At 52.0% G+C, this 19,212-nt stretch overlaps 1 long non-coding RNA gene and 4 other non-coding genes across 6 annotated transcripts; all 5 read left to right on the top strand.

Moving 5' to 3' along the window:
- Positions 1–12,239: 12,239 nt before the first annotated feature.
- On the top strand, positions 12,240–16,330 carry LOC138641636 (uncharacterized). Of its 2 annotated transcripts, XR_011313923.1 has the most exons (5): positions 12,240–12,377; positions 12,895–12,932; positions 13,597–13,700; positions 15,571–15,673; positions 15,962–16,330. It is a non-coding gene; the product is annotated as an uncharacterized lncRNA (long non-coding RNA). The 2 variants fall into 2 exon arrangements; XR_011313924.1 differs by lacking the exon at positions 12,895–12,932.
- On the top strand, positions 12,638–12,765 carry LOC138643774 (small nucleolar RNA SNORA9). The gene has a single exon (XR_011314289.1). It is a non-coding gene; the product is annotated as a small nucleolar RNA SNORA9 (small nucleolar RNA).
- LOC138643772 (small nucleolar RNA SNORA9) lies at positions 12,961–13,093 on the top strand. The gene has a single exon (XR_011314287.1). It is a non-coding gene; the product is annotated as a small nucleolar RNA SNORA9 (small nucleolar RNA).
- On the top strand, positions 13,732–13,864 carry LOC138643773 (small nucleolar RNA SNORA9). Its single transcript, XR_011314288.1, has one exon. It is a non-coding gene; the product is annotated as a small nucleolar RNA SNORA9 (small nucleolar RNA).
- LOC138643771 (small nucleolar RNA SNORA9) lies at positions 15,705–15,837 on the top strand. The gene has a single exon (XR_011314286.1). It is a non-coding gene; the product is annotated as a small nucleolar RNA SNORA9 (small nucleolar RNA).
- Positions 16,331–19,212: the final 2,882 nt, after the last annotated feature.

The following is a 19,212-nucleotide window of genomic DNA, read 5'->3' as shown; positions in this document are numbered from 1 at the left end:
AGAGGGAGAGATCATACATGGGGCAGTGTCTGCAGGGGAGATCGTACATGGGGCACAGGGAGAGATCATACATGGGGCAGAGTCTGCAGGAGAGATCATACATGGGGCAGAGGGAGAGAACGTACATGGGGCAGAGGGAGAGATCATACATGGGGCAGAGTCTGCAGGAGGGATCATACATGGGGCAGAGTCTGCAGGAGAGATCATACATGGGGCAGAGTCTGCAGGAGAGATCATACATGGGGCAGAGTCTGCAGGAGAGATCATACATGGGGCAGAGTCTGCAGGAGAGATCATACATGGGGCAGAGTCTGCAGGAGAGATCATACATGGGGCAGAGGCTGCAGAAGAGATCATACATGGGGCAGAGTCTGCAGGAGAGATCATACATGGGGCAGAGTCTACAGGAGAGATCATACATGGGGCAGAGGGAGAGATCATACATGGGGCCGAGTCTGCAGGAGAGATCGTACATGGGGCCGAGTCTGCAGGAGAGATCGTACATGGGCCAGAGTCTGCAGGAGAGATCATACATGGGGCAGAGTCTGCAGGAGAGATCATACATGGGGCAGAGTCTGCAGGAGAGATCATACATGGGGCCGAGTCTACAGGAGAGATCGTACATGGGCCAGAGTCTGCAGGAGAGATCATACATGGGGCAGAGTCTGCAGGAGAGATCGGACATGGGGCAGAGTCTACAGGAGAGATCATACATGGGGCAGAGGGAGAGATCATACATGGGGCAGAGGGAGAGATCATACATGGGGCAGAGTCTGCAGGAGAGATCATACATGGGACAGAGTCTGCAGGAGAGATCATACATGGGGCAGAGTCTGCAGGAGAGATCATACATGGGGCAGAGTCTACAGGAGAGATCATACATGGGGCAGAGGGAGAGATCATACATGGGGCCGAGTCTGCAGGAGAGATCGTACATGGGGCCGAGTCTGCAGGAGAGATCGTACATGGGGCCGAGTCTACAGGAGAGATCATACATGGGGCAGAGTCTGCAGGAGAGATCATACATGGGGCAGAGTCTGCAGGAGAGATCGTACATGGGGCAGAGTCTACAGGAGAGATCATACATGGGGCAGAGGGAGAGATCATACATGGGGCAGAGGGAGAGATCATACATGGGGCAGAGTCTGCAGGAGAGATCATACATGGGGCAGAGTCTGCAGGAGAGATCATACATGGGGCAGAGTCTGCAGGGGAGATCGTACATGGGGCAGAGGGAGAGATCATACATGGGGCAGAGTCTGCAGGAGGGATCATACATGGGGCAGAGTCTGGAGGAGGGATCATACATGGGGCAGAGTCTGCAGGAGAGATCGTACATGGGGCAGAGTCTGCAGGAGAGATCGTACATGGGGCAGAGTCTACAGGAGAGATCATACATGGGGCAGAGTCTACAGGAGAGATCGTACATGGGGCAGAGTCTACAGGAGAGATCGTACATGGGGCAGAGTCTGCAGGAGAGATCATACATGGGGCAGAGTCTGCAGGAGAGATCGTACATGGGGCAGAGTCTGCAGGAGAGATCGTACATGGGGCAGAGTCTACAGGAGAGATCGTACATGGGGCAGAGTCTGCAGGAGAGATCATACATGGGGCAGAGGGAGAGATCATACATGGGGCAGAGTCTGCAGGAGAGATCGTACATGGGGCAGAGTCTACAGGAGAGATCATACATGGGGCAGAGTCTGCAGGAGAGATCATACATGGGGCAGAGGGAGAGATCATACATGGGGAAGAGTCTGCAGGAGAGATCATACATGGGGCAGAGTCTGCAGGAGAGATCATACATGGGGCAGAGTCTGCAGGAGAGATCGTACATGGGGCAGAGTCTACAGGAGAGATCGTACATGGGGCAGAGTCTACAGGAGAGATCATACATGGGGCAGAGGGAGAGATCATACATGGGGCAGAGTCTGCAGGAGAGATCATACATGGGGCAGAGTCTGCAGGAGAGATCATACATGGGGCAGAGTCTGCAGGGGAGATCATACATGGGGCAGAGTCTGCAGGAGAGATCATACATGGGGCAGAGTCTGCAGGAGAGATCATACATGGGGCAGAGGGAGAGATCGTACATGGGGCAGAGGGAGAGATCATACATGGGGCAGAGGGAGAGATCATACATGGGGCAGAGTCTGCAGGAGAGATCATACATGGGGCAGAGGGAGAGAACGTACATGGGGCAGAGGGAGAGATCATACATGGGGCAGAGTCTGCAGGAGGGATCATACATGGGGCAGAGTCTGCAGGAGAGATCATACATGGGGCAGAGTCTGCAGGAGAGATCATACATGGGGCAGAGTCTGCAGGAGAGATCATACATGGGGCAGAGTCTGCAGGAGAGATCATACATGGGGCAGAGTCTGCAGGAGAGATCATACATGGGGCAGAGTCTGCAGGAGAGATCATACATGGGGCAGAGTCTGCAGGGGAGATCATACATGGGGCAGAGTCTGCAGGAGAGATCATACATGGGGCAGAGTCTGCAGGAGAGATCATACATGGGGCAGAGGGAGAGATCGTACATGGGGCACAGGGAGAGATCATACATGGGGCAGAGGGAGAGATCATACATGGGGCAGAGTCTGCAGGAGAGATCATACATGGGGCAGAGGGAGAGAACGTACATGGGGCAGAGGGAGAGATCATACATGGGGCAGAGTCTGCAGGAGGGATCATACATGGGGCAGAGTCTGCAGGAGAGATCATACATGGGGCAGAGTCTGCAGGAGAGATCATACATGGGGCAGAGTCTGCAGGAGAGATCATACATGGGGCAGAGTCTGCAGGAGAGATCATACATGGGGCAGAGTCTGCAGGAGAGATCATACATGGGGCAGAGTCTGCAGGAGAGATCATACATGGGGTAGAGTCTGCAGGAGAGATCATACATGGGGCAGAGTCTGCAGAAGAGATCATACATGGGGCAGAGTCTGCAGGAGAGATCATACATGGGGCAGAGTCTACAGGAGAGATCATACATGGGGCAGAGGGAGAGATCATACATGGGGCCGAGTCTGCAGGAGAGATCGTACATGGGGCCGAGTCTGCAGGAGAGATCGTACATGGGCCAGAGTCTGCAGGAGAGATCATACATGGGGCAGAGTCTGCAGGAGAGATCATACATGGGGCAGAGTCTACAGGAGAGATTGTACATGGGGCAGAGTCTGCAGGGGAGATCGTACATGGGGCAGAGTCTGCAGGAGAGATCGTACATGGGGCAGAGTCTACAGGAGAGATCATACATGGGGCAGAGTCTGCAGGAGAGATCATACATGGGGCAGAGTCTGCAGGGGAGATCATACATGGGGCAGAGTCTGCAGGGGAGATCATACATGGGGCAGAGTCTGCAGGAGAGATCGTACATGGGGCAGAGTCTACAGGAGAGATCATACATGGGGCAGAGTCTGCAGGAGAGATCATACATGGGGCAGAGTCTGCAGGAGAGATCATACATGGGGCAGAGTCTGCAGGGGAGATCATACATGGGGCAGAGTCTGCAGGAGAGATCATACATGGGGCAGAGTCTGCAGGAGAGATCATACATGGGGCAGAGTCTGCAGGAGAGATCATACATGGGGCAGAGTCTGCAGGAGAGATCATACATGGGGCAGAGTCTGCAGGAGAGATCATACATGGGGCAGAGTCTACAGGAGAGATCGTACATGGGGCTGCAGTTTTCCATGTGTTGTACATTACCATATAAACCTATGGAAAACAAAATCCGCAGAGCACATACTGCGGAAAATAACACATGGAAACGCTGCGTTTATTCCGCAGCATTTCAATTCTTTGTGCGGATTCCACAGCGGTTTACACCTGTTCGTCAATAGGAATCCACACAAAATCCGCAAAAAAAATTGCACTAAATCCGCGGTAATTTCAGAGGAATTCCGCACTCCGGTTTACATGCGGATTTATGCAAATCTGTCCGGAAAAATCCGCACACCAATCCGCAACGTGTGCACATAGCCTAAGGGAAGGGAACAGGATGAGCATGGGGCAGAGTCTACAGGAGAGATCGTACATGGGGCAGAGTCTGCAGGAGAGATCATACATGGGGCAGAGTCTGCAGGAGAGATCGTACATGGGGCAGAGTCTGCAGGAGAGATCGTACATGGGGCAGAGTCTACAGGAGAGATCGTACATGGGGCAGAGTCTGCAGGAGAGATCATACATGGGGCAGAGGGAGAGATCATACATGGGGCAGAGTCTGCAGGAGAGATCGTACATGGGGCAGAGTCTACAGGAGAGATCATACATGGGGCAGAGTCTGCAGGAGAGATCATACATGGGGCAGAGGGAGAGATCATACATGGGGAAGAGTCTGCAGGAGAGATCATACATGGGGCAGAGTCTGCAGGAGAGATCATACATGGGGCAGAGTCTACAGGAGAGATCATACATGGGGCAGAGGGAGAGATCATACATGGGGCAGAGTCTGCAGGAGAGATCGTACATGGGGCAGAGGGAGAGATCATACATGGGGCAGAGTCTGCAGGAGAGATCATACATGGGGCAGAGTCTGCAGGAGAGATCGTACATGGGGCAGAGTCTACAGGAGAGATCATACATGGGGCAGAGGGAGAGATCATACATGGGGCAGAGTCTGCAGGGGAGATCATACATGGGGCAGAGTCTGCAGGAGAGATCATACATGGGGCAGAGTCTGCAGGAGAGATCATACATGGGGCAGAGTCTGCAGGAGAGATCATACATGGGGCAGAGGGAGAGATCATACATGGGGCAGTGTCTGCAGGGGAGATCGTACATGGGGCACAGGGAGAGATCATACATGGGGCAGAGGGAGAGATCATACATGGGGCAGAGTCTGCAGGAGAGATCATACATGGGGCAGAGGGAGAGAACGTACATGGGGCAGAGGGAGAGATCATACATGGGGCAGAGTCTGCAGGAGGGATCATACATGGGGCAGAGTCTGCAGGAGAGATCATACATGGGGCAGAGTCTGCAGGAGAGATCATACATGGGGCAGAGTCTGCAGGAGAGATCATACATGGGGCAGAGTCTGCAGGAGAGATCATACATGGGGCAGAGTCTGCAGGAGAGATCATACATGGGGCAGAGGCTGCAGAAGAGATCATACATGGGGCAGAGTCTGCAGGAGAGATCATACATGGGGCAGAGTCTACAGGAGAGATCATACATGGGGCAGAGGGAGAGATCATACATGGGGCCGAGTCTGCAGGAGAGATCGTACATGGGGCCGAGTCTGCAGGAGAGATGGTACATGGGGCCGAGTCTACAGGAGAGATCGTACATGGGCCAGAGTCTGCAGGAGAGATCATACATGGGGCAGAGTCTGCAGGAGAGATCGGACATGGGGCAGAGTCTACAGGAGAGATCATACATGGGGCAGAGGGAGAGATCATACATGGGGCAGAGGGAGAGATCATACATGGGGCAGAGTCTGCAGGAGAGATCATACATGGGACAGAGTCTGCAGGAGAGATCATACATGGGGCAGAGTCTGCAGGAGAGATCATACATGGGGCAGAGTCTACAGGAGAGATCATACATGGGGCAGAGGGAGAGATCATACATGGGGCCGAGTCTGCAGGAGAGATCGTACATGGGGCCGAGTCTGCAGGAGAGATCGTACATGGGGCCGAGTCTACAGGAGAGATCATACATGGGGCAGAGTCTGCAGGAGAGATCATACATGGGGCAGAGTCTGCAGGAGAGATCGTACATGGGGCAGAGTCTACAGGAGAGATCATACATGGGGCAGAGGGAGAGATCATACATGGGGCAGAGGGAGAGATCATACATGGGGCAGAGTCTGCAGGAGAGATCATACATGGGGCAGAGTCTGCAGGAGAGATCATACATGGGGCAGAGTCTGGAGGAGGGATCATACATGGGGCAGAGTCTGCAGGAGAGATCGTACATGGGGCAGAGTCTACAGGAGAGATCGTACATGGGGCAGAGTCTGCAGGAGAGATCGTACATGGGGCAGAGTCTACAGGAGAGATCATACATGGGGCAGAGTCTACAGGAGAGATCGTACATGGGGCAGAGTCTACAGGAGAGATCGTACATGGGGCAGAGTCTGCAGGAGAGATCATACATGGGGCAGAGTCTGCAGGAGAGATCGTACATGGGGCAGAGTCTGCAGGAGAGATCGTACATGGGGCAGAGTCTACAGGAGAGATCGTACATGGGGCAGAGTCTGCAGGAGAGATCATACATGGGGCAGAGGGAGAGATCATACATGGGGCAGAGTCTGCAGGAGAGATCGTACATGGGGCAGAGTCTACAGGAGAGATCATACATGGGGCAGAGTCTGCAGGAGAGATCATACATGGGGCAGAGGGAGAGATCATACATGGGGCAGAGTCTGCAGGAGAGATCGTACATGGGGCAGAGTCTGCAGGAGAGATCATACATGGGGAAGAGTCTGCAGGAGAGATCATACATGGGGCAGAGTCTGCAGGAGAGATCATACATGGGGCAGAGTCTGCAGGAGAGATCGTACATGGGGCAGAGTCTACAGGAGAGATCATACATGGGGCAGAGGGAGAGATCATACATGGGGCAGAGTCTGCAGGAGAGATCGTACATGGGGCAGAGGGAGAGATCATACATGGGGCAGAGTCTGCAGGAGAGATCATACATGGGGCAGAGTCTGCAGGAGAGATCGTACATGGGGCAGAGTCTACAGGAGAGATCGTACATGGGGCAGAGTCTACAGGAGAGATCATACATGGGGCAGAGGGAGAGATCATACATGGGGCAGAGGGAGAGATCATACATGGGGCAGAGTCTGCAGGAGAGATCATACATGGGGCAGAGTCTGCAGGAGAGATCATACATGGGGCAGAGTCTGCAGGGGAGATCATACATGGGGCAGAGTCTGCAGGAGAGATCATACATGGGGCAGAGTCTGCAGGAGAGATCATACATGGGGCAGAGTCTGCAGGAGAGATCATACATGGGGCAGAGGGAGAGATCGTACATGGGGCAGAGGGAGAGATCATACATGGGGCAGAGGGAGAGATCATACATGGGGCAGAGTGCAGGAGAGATCATACATGGGGCAGAGGGAGAGAACGTACATGGGGCAGAGGGAGAGATCATACATGGGGCAGAGTCTGCAGGAGGGATCATACATGGGGCAGAGTCTGCAGGAGAGATCATACATGGGGCAGAGTCTGCAGGAGAGATCATACATGGGGCAGAGTCTGCAGGAGAGATCATACATGGGGCAGAGTCTGCAGGAGAGATCATACATGGGGCAGAGTCTGCAGGAGAGATCATACATGGGGCAGAGTCTGCAGGGGAGATCATACATGGGGCAGAGTCTGCAGGAGAGATCATACATGGGGCAGAGTCTGCAGGAGAGATCATACATGGGGCAGAGTCTGCAGGAGAGATCATACATGGGGCAGAGGGAGAGATCGTACATGGGGCACAGGGAGAGATCATACATGGGGCAGAGGGAGAGATCATACATGGGGCAGAGTCTGCAGGAGAGATCATACATGGGGCAGAGGGAGAGATCATACATGGGGCAGAGGGAGAGATCATACATGGGGCAGAGTCTGCAGGAGAGATCATACATGGGGCAGAGGGAGAGAACGTACATGGGGCAGAGGGAGAGATCATACATGGGGCAGAGTCTGCAGGAGGGATCATACATGGGGCAGAGTCTGCAGGAGAGATCATACATGGGGCAGAGTCTGCAGGAGAGATCATACATGGGGCAGAGTCTGCAGGAGAGATCATACATGGGGCAGAGTCTGCAGGAGAGATCATACATGGGGCAGAGTCTGCAGGAGAGATCATACATGGGGCAGAGTCTGCAGGAGAGATCATACATGGGGCAGAGTCTGCAGGAGAGATCATACATGGGGCAGAGTCTGCAGGAGAGATCATACATGGGGCAGAGTCTGCAGGAGAGATCATACATGGGGCAGAGTCTGCAGGAGAGATCATACATGGGGCAGAGTCTGCAGGAGAGATCATACATGGGGCAGAGTCTGCAGGAGAGATCATACATGGGGCAGAGTCTGCAGGAGAGATCATACATGGGGTAGAGTCTGCAGGAGAGATCATACATGGGGCAGAGTCTGCAGAAGAGATCATACATGGGGCAGAGTCTGCAGGAGAGATCATACATGGGGCAGAGTCTACAGGAGAGATCATACATGGGGCAGAGGGAGATATCATACATGGGGCCGAGTCTGCAGGAGAGATCGTACATGGGGCCGAGTCTGCAGGAGAGATCGTACATGGGCCAGAGTCTGCAGGAGAGATCATACATGGGGCAGAGTCTGCAGGAGAGATCATACATGGGGCAGAGTCTACAGGAGAGATTGTACATGGGGCAGAGTCTGCAGGGGAGATCGTACATGGGGCAGAGTCTGCAGGAGAGATCGTACATGGGGCAGAGTCTACAGGAGAGATCATACATGGGGCAGAGTCTGCAGGAGAGATCATACATGGGGCAGAGTCTGCAGGGGAGATCGTACATGGGGCAGAGTCTGCAGGAGAGATCATACATGGGGCAGAGTCTGCAGGAGAGATCATACATGGGGCAGAGTCTGCAGGAGAGATCGGACATGGGGCAGAGTCTACAGGAGAGATCATACATTGGGCAGAGGGAGAGATCATACATGGGGCAGAGGGAGAGATCATACATGGGGCAGTGTCTGCAGGGGAGATCGTACATGGGGCACAGGGAGAGATCATACATGGGGCAGAGGGAGAGATCATACATGGGGCAGAGTCTGCAGGAGAGATCATACATGGGGCAGAGGGAGAGAACGTACATGGGGCAGAGGGAGAGATCATACATGGGGCAGAGTCTGCAGGAGGAATCATACATGGGGCAGAGTCTGCAGGAGAGATCATACATGGGGCAGAGTCTGCAGGAGAGATCATACATGGGGCAGAGTCTGCAGGAGAGATCATACATGGGGCAGAGTCTGCAGAAGAGATCATACATGGGGCAGAGTCTGCAGGAGAGATCATACATGGGGCAGAGTCTACAGGAGAGATCATACATGGGGCAGAGGGAGAGATCATACATGGGGCCGAGTCTGCAGGAGAGATCGTACATGGGGCCGAGTCTGCAGGAGAGATCATACATGGGGCAGAGTCTGCAGGAGAGATCATACATGGGGCAGAGTCTGCAGGAGAGATCGTACATGGGGCCGAGTCTACAGGAGAGATCGTACATGGGCCAGAGTCTGCAGGAGAGATCGTACATGGGGCAGAGTCTGCAGGAGAGATCATACATGGGGCAGAGTCTGCAGGAGAGATCATACATGGGGCAGAGTCTACAGGAGAGATCATACATGGGGCAGAGTCTGCAGGGGAGATCGTACATGGGGCAGAGTCTGCAGGGGAGATCGTACATGGGGCAGAGTCTGCAGGAGAGATCGTACATGGGGCAGAGTCTACAGGAGAGATTGTACATGGGGCAGAGTCTGCAGGAGAGATCATACATGGGGCAGAGTCTGCAGGAGAGATCATACATGGGGCAGAGTCTGCAGGGGAGATCATACATGGGGCAGAGTCTGCAGGAGAGATCATACATGGGGCAGAGTCTGCAGGAGAGATCATACATGGGGCAGAGTCTGCAGGAGAGATCATACATGGGGCAGAGGGAGAGATCATACATGGGGCAGAGTCTGCAGGAGAGATCGTACATGGGGCAGAGTCTACAGGAGAGATCATACATGGGGCAGAGTCTGCAGGAGAGATCATACATGGGGCAGAGTCTGCAGGAGAGATCATACATGGGGCAGAGTCTGCAGGAGAGATCATACATGGGGCAGAGTCTACAGGAGAGATCGTACATGGGGCAGAGGGAGAGATCATACATGGGGCAGAGTCTGCAGGAGAGATCATACATGGGGCAGAGTCTGCAGGAGAGATCATATATGGGGCAGAGTCTGCAGGAGAGATCATACATGGGGCAGAGTCTGCAGGAGAGATCATACATGGGGCAGAGTCTGCAGGAGAGATCATACATGGGGCAGAGTCTGCAGGGGAGATCGTACATGGGGCAGAGTCTGCAGGGGAGATCGTACATGGGGCAGAGTCTGCAGGAGAGATCGTACATGGGGCAGAGTCTACAGGAGAGATTGTACATGGGGCAGAGTCTGCAGGAGAGATCATACATGGGGCAGAGTCTGCAGGAGAGATCATACATGGGGCAGAGTCTGCAGGGGAGATCATACATGGGGCAGAGTCTGCAGGAGAGATCATACATGGGGCAGAGTCTGCAGGAGAGATCATACATGGGGCAGAGTCTGCAGGAGAGATCATACATGGGGCAGAGTCTGCAGGAGAGATCATACATGGGGCAGAGGGAGAGATCATACATGGGGCAGAGTCTGCAGGAGAGATCGTACATGGGGCAGAGTCTACAGGAGAGATCATACATGGGGCAGAGTCTGCAGGAGAGATCATACATGGGGCAGAGTCTGCAGGAGAGATCATACATGGGGCAGAGTCTGCAGGAGAGATCATACATGGGGCAGAGTCTGCAGGAGAGATCATACATGGGGCAGAGTCTGCAGGAGAGATCATACATGGGGCAGAGTCTGCAGGAGAGATCATACATGGGGCAGAGTCTGCAGGAGAGATCATACATGGGGCAGAGTCTGCAGGAGAGATCATACATGGGGCAGAGTCTGCAGGAGAGATCATACATGGGGCAGAGTCTGCAGGAGAGATCATACATGGGGCAGAGTCTGCAGGAGAGATCATACATGGGGCAGAGTCTGCAGGAGAGATCATACATGGGGCAGAGTCTGCAGGAGAGATCATACATGGGGCAGAGTCTGCAGGAGAGATCATACATGGGGCAGAGGGAGAGATCATACATGGGGCAGAGTCTGCAGGAGAGATCGTACATGGGGCAGAGTCTACAGGAGAGATCATACATGGGGCAGAGTCTGCAGGAGAGATCATACATGGGGCAGAGTCTGCAGGAGAGATCATACATGGGGCAGAGTCTGCAGGAGAGATCATACATGGGGCAGAGTCTGCAGGAGAGATCATACATGGGGCAGAGTCTGCAGGAGAGATCATACATGGGGCAGAGTCTACAGGAGAGATCATACATGGGGCAGAGTCTGCAGGGGAGATCATACATGGGGCAGAGTCTGCAGGAGAGATCGTACATGGGGCAGAGTCTACAGGAGAGATCATACATGGGGCAGAGTCTGCAGGAGAGATCATACATGGGGCAGAGTCTACAGGAGAGATCATACATGGGGCAGAGTCTGCAGGAGAGATCATACATGGGGCAGAGTCTGCAGGAGAGATCATACATGGGGCAGAGTTTGCAGGAGAGATCATACATGGGGCAGAGTCTGCAGGAGAGATCGTACATGGGGCAGAGTCTGCAGGGGAGATCATACATGGGGCAGAGTCTGCAGGAGAGATCATACATGGGGCAGAGTCTACAGGAGAGATCATACATGGGGCAGAGTCTGCAGGAGAGATCATACATGGGGCAGAGTCTGCAGGAGAGATCATACATGGGGCAGAGTCTGCAGGGGAGATCATACATGGGGCAGAGTTTGCAGGAGAGATCATACATGGGGCAGAGTCTACAGGAGAGATCGTACATGGGGCTGCAGTTTTCCATGTGTTGTACATTACCATATAAACCTATGGAAAACAAAATCCGCAGAGCACATACTGCGGAAAATAACACATGGAAACGCTGCGTTTATTCCGCAGCATGTCAATTCTTTGTGCGGATTCCACAGCGGTTTACACCTGTTCGTCAATAGGAATCCACACAAAATCCGCAAAAAAAATTGCACTAAATCCGCGGTAATTTCAGAGGAATTCCGCACTCCGGTTTACATGCGGATTTATGCAAATCTGTCCGGAAAAATCCGCACACCAATCCGCAACGTGTGCACATAGCCTAAGGGAAGGGAACAGGATGAGCAGAAATTCTATCACCTCCTCCCCAATTCTCCGTGCGCCCTCTGCTGTACAGTGTGAGTGCTGCAACCATCTATCCAGACCGAACCATTCTTTGCACCGGGGGGGGGATGGTGTGCTCGCTTCAACTCGCCATTGCTCTCCATTACCTGGTGAGTTTGATAAAACTTCCACACCAATCGGTATAATAAACCTTTTCGTGTATATTATCACCGGTGGCGACAAGATAACGTCAGGGTGTAATATTGTGAGAAAGCAATGGTATCGCCGGGAGGAAGGAAGCTGCTGCTGCGCGCTCGGAGAGCGCAGTCTACACGTGGCCGGGGAGCGGTGCAGTCGGTGCGGCAGCTGGGAGCGGTTGTGCCTCCTATCGCAGACGATGCTTTGTCGGGAGAGTGAAGTGAAGCTGGCGGCCTCCGCTGGTATGTAATATCCCGCTTATACTGCAGCATTATAGCGCGGACTGATCGTGTGGCCGCCCCTATAGCTCACCAGTGCTGGGTGTAGGGGTCTGATCGTGTGGCTGCCCCTATAGCTCACCAGTGCTGGGTGTAGGGGTCTGATCGTGTGGCTGCCCCTATAGCTCACCAGTGCTGGGTGTAGGGGGCTGACCATGTGGCCGCCCCTATAGCTCACGTCATGTCAGTACTGGGTGTAGAGGGTTGGACCATGTAACCGATCTGTGCAGGTTCCAGCATGATGGGGCTTGTAGTCCCGATCATTCCTGTAGACTCTGCTAGATCATCCCTGGGACGGTTTGAGGCCTCATCCTGCTGCTATAGGGGGAGGTTACATAGATCCCGGACACCTTCTGTCCCTGGAAATGCCACTTCCCGCTATGGGTAATGCTTATGTTATACCATTCTTCTCCCATCCCCCTATGGATAGGATAATGCTTCTACAGTTCATCCTGATTGATTTACGTTTCTTGTCCTTCAGGAGCTGCACGGTCCGATGAGGTAAAAGCTGTGTACAAGGTGTGTATGGTCCTCTGATAGCTCTTCCGGGCAGGTCTGTCAGCATGATGGGGCTTGTCGTAGTCCTGATCATTCCTGTAGACTCTGCAAGATCAGCCCTGGGACAGTTTGAAGCCTCATCCTGCTCCTATAGGGGGAGGTTATAGGAGTCCCAGACACCCGGTACATGGACACCATAAGACCCCCACCTTGTATGGTATATGGACACCATAAGACCCCCACCTTGTATGGTATATGGACACCATAAGACCCCCACCTTGTATGGTATATGGACACCATTAGACCCCCACCTTGTATGGTATATGGACACCATAAGACCCCCACCTTGTATGGTATATGGACACTATAAGACCCCCACCTTGTATGGTATATGGACACCATAAGACCCCACCTTGTATGGTATATGGACACCATAAGACCCCCACCTTGTACGGTATATGGACACTATAAACCCCCTCCTTGTATGGTATATGGACACCATAAGACCCCACCTTGTATGGTATATGGACACCATAAGACCCCCACCTTGTACGGTATATGGACACCATAAGACCCCCACCTTGTACGGTATATGGACACTATAAACCCCCACCTTGTATGGTATATGGACACTATAAGACCCCCACCTTGTATACGACGTCTCTGATGATTATTTATTTTTCAGATGTATCCTCTGTGACGCAACAAAAAAACGTGAAACTGCGGAATGTGCACAGCGCCGATGAGTCCCGTGCAGCATGAGGACGTAGAGATCCTAAGAAGCAGATGGTAAGATGGTGGAATCAGCAGTGATGAGCACATGCAGGTCTGTCAGCATGATGGGACTTGTAGTACTCCTAATCATTCCTGTAGACTCTGCTAGATCAGCCCTGGGACAGTTTGAAGCCTCATCCTGCTCCTATAGGGGGAGGTTATAGGAGTCCCAGACACCCGGTACATGGACACCATAAGACCCCACCTTGTACGGTATATGGACACCATAAGACCCCCACCTTGTATGGTATATGGACACCATAAGACCCCACCTTGTACGGTATATGGACACCATAAGCACGGTGGCTCAGTAGTTAGCACAGCAGCCTTGCAGCGCTGGAGTCCTGGGTTCTAATCCCACTCAGGATAACATCTGCAAAGAGTTTGTATGTTCCTCCGTGTTTGCGTGGGTTTCCTCCGGGTTCTCCGGTTTCCTCCCACATTCCAAAGACATACTGATAGGGAATCTAGATTGTGAGCCCCATTGGGGACAGCGATGATGATGTGTGCAACCTGTAAAGCGCTGCGGAATATGTTAGCGCTATATAAAGATGATTATTATTACCATAAGACCCCACCTTGTATGGTACATGGACACCATAAGACCCCCACCTTGTATGGTATATGGACACAAGATTCAAAGAAGCTTTATTGGCAGGACCAAATACGCATCAGTTTTGCCAAAGCAAGTGTATAAATGCAATAGGGATAGGGACTGTGGGGATGTTGGGTAGGAGCTGTAGGGGAGGTGGATGGGGCAGATCCAGGGTGGGGGGCTATAGTCCATGGCATAGGGGAGATGGATGGGGCAGATCCAGGGTGGGGGGCTATAGTCCATGGCATAGGGGAGGTGGATGGGGCAGATCCATTGTGGGGGCTATAGTCCATGGCATAGGGGAGGTGGATGGGGCAGATCCATTGTGGGGGCTATAGTCCATGGCATAGGGGAGGTGGATGGGGCAGATCCATTGTGGGGGCTATAGTCCATGGCATCATAGACTGCAAGAAAGAGAACTATGACATTCGCTCACATACCGCGCTGCTATCTCCACTGTTCTCTCTTCTTCTCCCAGCAGGATATATGTTTTCTCTATAAGACCCCCACCTTGTACGGTATATGGACACTATAAGACCCCTCCTTGTATGGTATATGGACACCATAAGACCCCCACCTTGTATGGTACATGGACACTGTAAGACCCCCACCTTGTATGGTATATGGACACTATAAGACCCCCACCTTGTATGGTACATGGACACTATAAGACCCCCACCTTGTATGGTATATGGACACCATAAGACCCCCACCTTGTATGGTACATGGACACCATAAGACCCCCACCTTGTATGGTATATGGACACTATAAACCCCCACCTTGTATGGTATATGGACACTATAAGACCCCCACCTTGTATGGTACATGGACACTATAAGACCCCCACCTTGTATGGTATATGGACACCATAAGACCCCCACCTTGTATGGTACATGGACACCATAAGACCCCCACCTTGTATGGTATATGGACACTATAAACCCCCACCTTGTATGGTATATGGACACCATAAGACCCCCACCTTGTATGGTATATGGACACCATAAGACCCCCACCTTGTACGGTATATGGACACCATAAGACCCCCACCTTGTACGGTACATGGACACTATAAGACCCCCACCTTGTATGGTACATGGACACTATAAGACCCCCACCTTGTATGGTATATGGACACTATAAGACCCCCACCTTGTACGGTACATGGACACTATAAGACCCCCACCTTGTATGGTATATGGACACCATAAGACCCCCATCTTGTACGGTATATGGACACTATAAGACCCCCACCTTGTATACGACGTCTCTGATGATTTATTTTTCAGATGTATCCTCTGTGACGCAACAAAAAACATGAAACTGCGGAATGTGCACAGCGCCGATGAGTCCCGTGCAGCATGAGGACGTAGAGATCCTAAGAAGCAGATGGTAAGATGGTGGAATCAGCAGTGATGAGCACACGCAGGTCTGTCAGCATGATGGGACTTGTAGTACTCCTAATCATTCCTGTAGACTCTGCAAGATCATCCCTGGGACGGTTTGAGGCCTCATCCTGCTCCTTCGGGGGGAGGTTATATAGATCCCAGACACGTTCTGTCCCTGGAAATGCCACTTCACCTTATGGGTAATGCTTATGTTATACCATTCTTCTCCCATCCCCCTATGGATAATGCTTCTACAGTTCATCCTGATTGATTTATGTTTCTTGTCCTTCAGGAGCCGCACGCTGTGATGTGAGGGTGACGCTGTGTACAAGGGGTGTGTGTGGTCCTCTGACAGCTCCTCCGGGCAGGTCCCAGCATGATGGGGCTTGTAGTCCCGATCATTCCTGTAGACTCTTCTGGATAAGCCCTGGGACGGTTTGAGGCCTCGTCCTGCTCCTCCGGGGGGAGGTTATATAGATCCCGGAGTCCTGGTGATGGTCGGCGAGCGGAGGAAGGTGTTCTCTGGTGGATGAACATTTTCTTTTTTTCTCTGAATAGTGCAGGTTTTGCTGTAATATCAGTCTGACTCTCTGCAGTCTTTATTGGTTTATTTCTGTACATTCATTTGTCACTAATCAATTAAAGGAAATGTACGAGTGTTTTTTTTTTTTTTAAATTACAACTTTTCTCAACCATTGGGGGCGGCTATTTTTATTTGCTGGTGTGTAGTGTCAGGACAACACTTCATACTGCTGCCCCCGATCATGGAGGCTGCCGTCTGTGGCTGAGAACTGTGCGGTGTCGCCCTGCGCAGAGCTCTGACGTCCCTTTCTGCAGCGGTGAGAGCACATCGGCACTACCACAGTGAGGCTGCCCGGCCGTCGGCCCTACCACAGTGAGGCTGCCCGGCCGTCGGCCCTACCACAGTGAGGCTGCCCGGCCGTCGCCGTCGGCCCTACCACAGTGAGGCTGCCCGGCCGTCGGCCCTACCACAGTGAGGCTGCCCGGCCGTCGGCCCTACCACAGTGAGGCTGCCCGGCCGTCGGCCCTACCACAGTGAGGCTGCCCGGCCGTCGGCCCTACCACAGTGAGGCTGCCCGGCCGTCGGCCCTACCACAGTGAGGCTGCCCGGCCGTCGGCCCTACCACAGTGAGGCTGCCCGGCCGTCGGCCCTACCACAGTGAGGCTGCCCGGCCGTCGGCCCTACCACAGTGAGGCTGCCCGGCCGTCGGCCCTACCACAGTGAGGCTGCCCGGCCGTCGGCCCTACCACAGTGAGGCTGCCCGGCCGTCGGCCCTACCACAGTGAGTTTGTGCTCATCTGTGAGTTTTCCGTAGCTCTAATCAGACTGAGGGAAAAATCGCAACTTGATAATAATAAATAATAACGCGATAATCTGATGGCACTGGCCAATGTAACTGAAAAGTGTAAGAATAAAAAGTTCCCCCCCCAGCTCAAAGGAAACCTGACATTTAATCAGCCAAGTACAGTAAACTCACAGCCTGAACCAACAAATAGATGTCATCTAGAAATGTAACATCACAAGTAAATTAAATATACAGGTGCTTCTCACAAAATTAAATTAACTTTTTGATGATATTCTATTTCAGTTCTTCAATAAAAAAAAAGTGAATATTCTATAGTCATTACACACAGAGTGATCTATTTCACGTGTTTATTTCTGTTAATGTTGATGATTATGGCTTACAGCCAATCAAAAGTCATTATCTCAGTAGATTAGAATAATATAAAACCCCTGTAAAGGCTCCTAAGTGTTTATAAAGGTCCTTTAGTCTGTTTCAGTAGCTCCACAATCATGGGGAAGACTGCTGACCTGACAAATTTTCAGAGGGTGTCACTGACACACTCCACAAGGAGGGGAAGCCACAAAAGGCCATTGCTAAAGAAGCCGGCTGTTCACACAGTGCTGTATCCAAGAATATTAATGGAAAGTGGAGTGGAAGGAAAGTGTGGTAGAGAAAGGTGCACAAGCAACCGGGATAACCGCAGCCTGAAAAGCGGGCTCGGACTGGCCCACAGGGTAACAGGTGAATCCTCCGGTGGGCCCCTGTGTAGATCTGGGCTCTAACCCCACTGTATGGGCAGTACTTGGCATAATTCACTTGATTGACTCTGTACAGAAAAAGCATCTGATAATTCATTAACCAAACTGCCCCGTGGATTATTATATAGAGATAAAGGTAAGTTTGTGAACGAAGGTAGTATAATATTTGCATGCAGGTGAAAAGTGGGCCCCCCAAAGTCATTGTTACTGGTGGGCCCTTGGCAGCCCAGTCCGCCACTGCTTGAAATGATTAAGAAAAGGCCATTCAGTAATGTGGGGGAGATTCACAAGGAGCGGACGCTGCTGGGGTCATTGCTCCACCACACACAGACATCTCCAGGACATGGGCTACAAGTGTCACATTCCTTGTGTCCGGCCACTCATGACCAATAGACATCACCAGAAGCGTCTTACCTGGGCCAAGGAGAAGAAGAACCAGACTGTTAGTGGTCCAAGGTGTTATGTTCAGATGAAAGTAAATGTTGCATTTCATTTGGAAATCAAGGTCCCAGAGTCTGGAGAAAGAGTGGAGAGGCCACAATCCGAGCTGCTGGAGGTCTAGTGTGAAGTCTCCACAATCAGTGATGGTTTGGGGGCCATGTGATCTGCTGGTGGAGGTCCACTGTGTTTTATCAAGACCAAAGTCAGCGCAGCCGTCTACCAGGACATTTTAGAGCACTTCATGCTTCCCTCTGCCAACAAGATTTTTGGAGATGGAAATATCTCCAGCTGGACTCGGCCCCTGTCCACACTGCCAAAAGTACTAATACCTGGTGTAAAAACAACAGTATCACTGGGCTTTATTGGCAGCAAACTCGCCTGACCTTAACCCCATAGAGAATCTATGGAGTATTGTCAAGAGGAAGATGAGACACCAGACCCAACAATGCAGACGAGCTGAAGTGCTGCTATCAAAGCAACCTGGGCTTCCATAACAGCTCAGCAGCGCCACAGGCTGATCGCCTCCATGCCACGCCGCATTGATGCAGTAATTGATGCAAAAGGAGCCGCAACCAAGTATTGAGTGCATTTACTGAACAGACATTTCAGTAGGACATATCGGATTTTACAATCATTTTTCAAGCTGGTGTTATAAAGTATTCTAATTTACTGAGATAATGACTTTTGGGTTTTCATTGGATGTAAGCCACAATCATTAACAGAAATAAACACGTGAAATAGATCACTCTGTGTGTAATGACTCTATGGAATTGGTTTCACTTTTTGTATTGAACTGAAATAAACATCTTGATATTCTAGTTTTGTGAGAAGCACGTGTGTATGTGTAACTCAGTGACGGTGTTCACTTCTATCACTTTGCAGTCGCATAAAATCTGGCTCTACCATCCTGAACTTCATCCCGTTTTTGTTGCAAGTGGCCAGAAGGGGCGGAGACATCACACATGGAGTAGGTCCCGCCCACTTTTACTGCAGTTGTAAGGCGAGCTAGCAGTACAGTAGGTTTTCATTGCTAATGT

The sequence above is a fragment of the Ranitomeya imitator genome, chromosome 6 (genome assembly GCF_032444005.1).
Source record: "Ranitomeya imitator isolate aRanImi1 chromosome 6, aRanImi1.pri, whole genome shotgun sequence".
NCBI lineage: Eukaryota > Metazoa > Chordata > Amphibia > Anura > Dendrobatidae > Ranitomeya > Ranitomeya imitator.
This window is presented reverse-complemented; position numbering and strand designations above follow the sequence as displayed.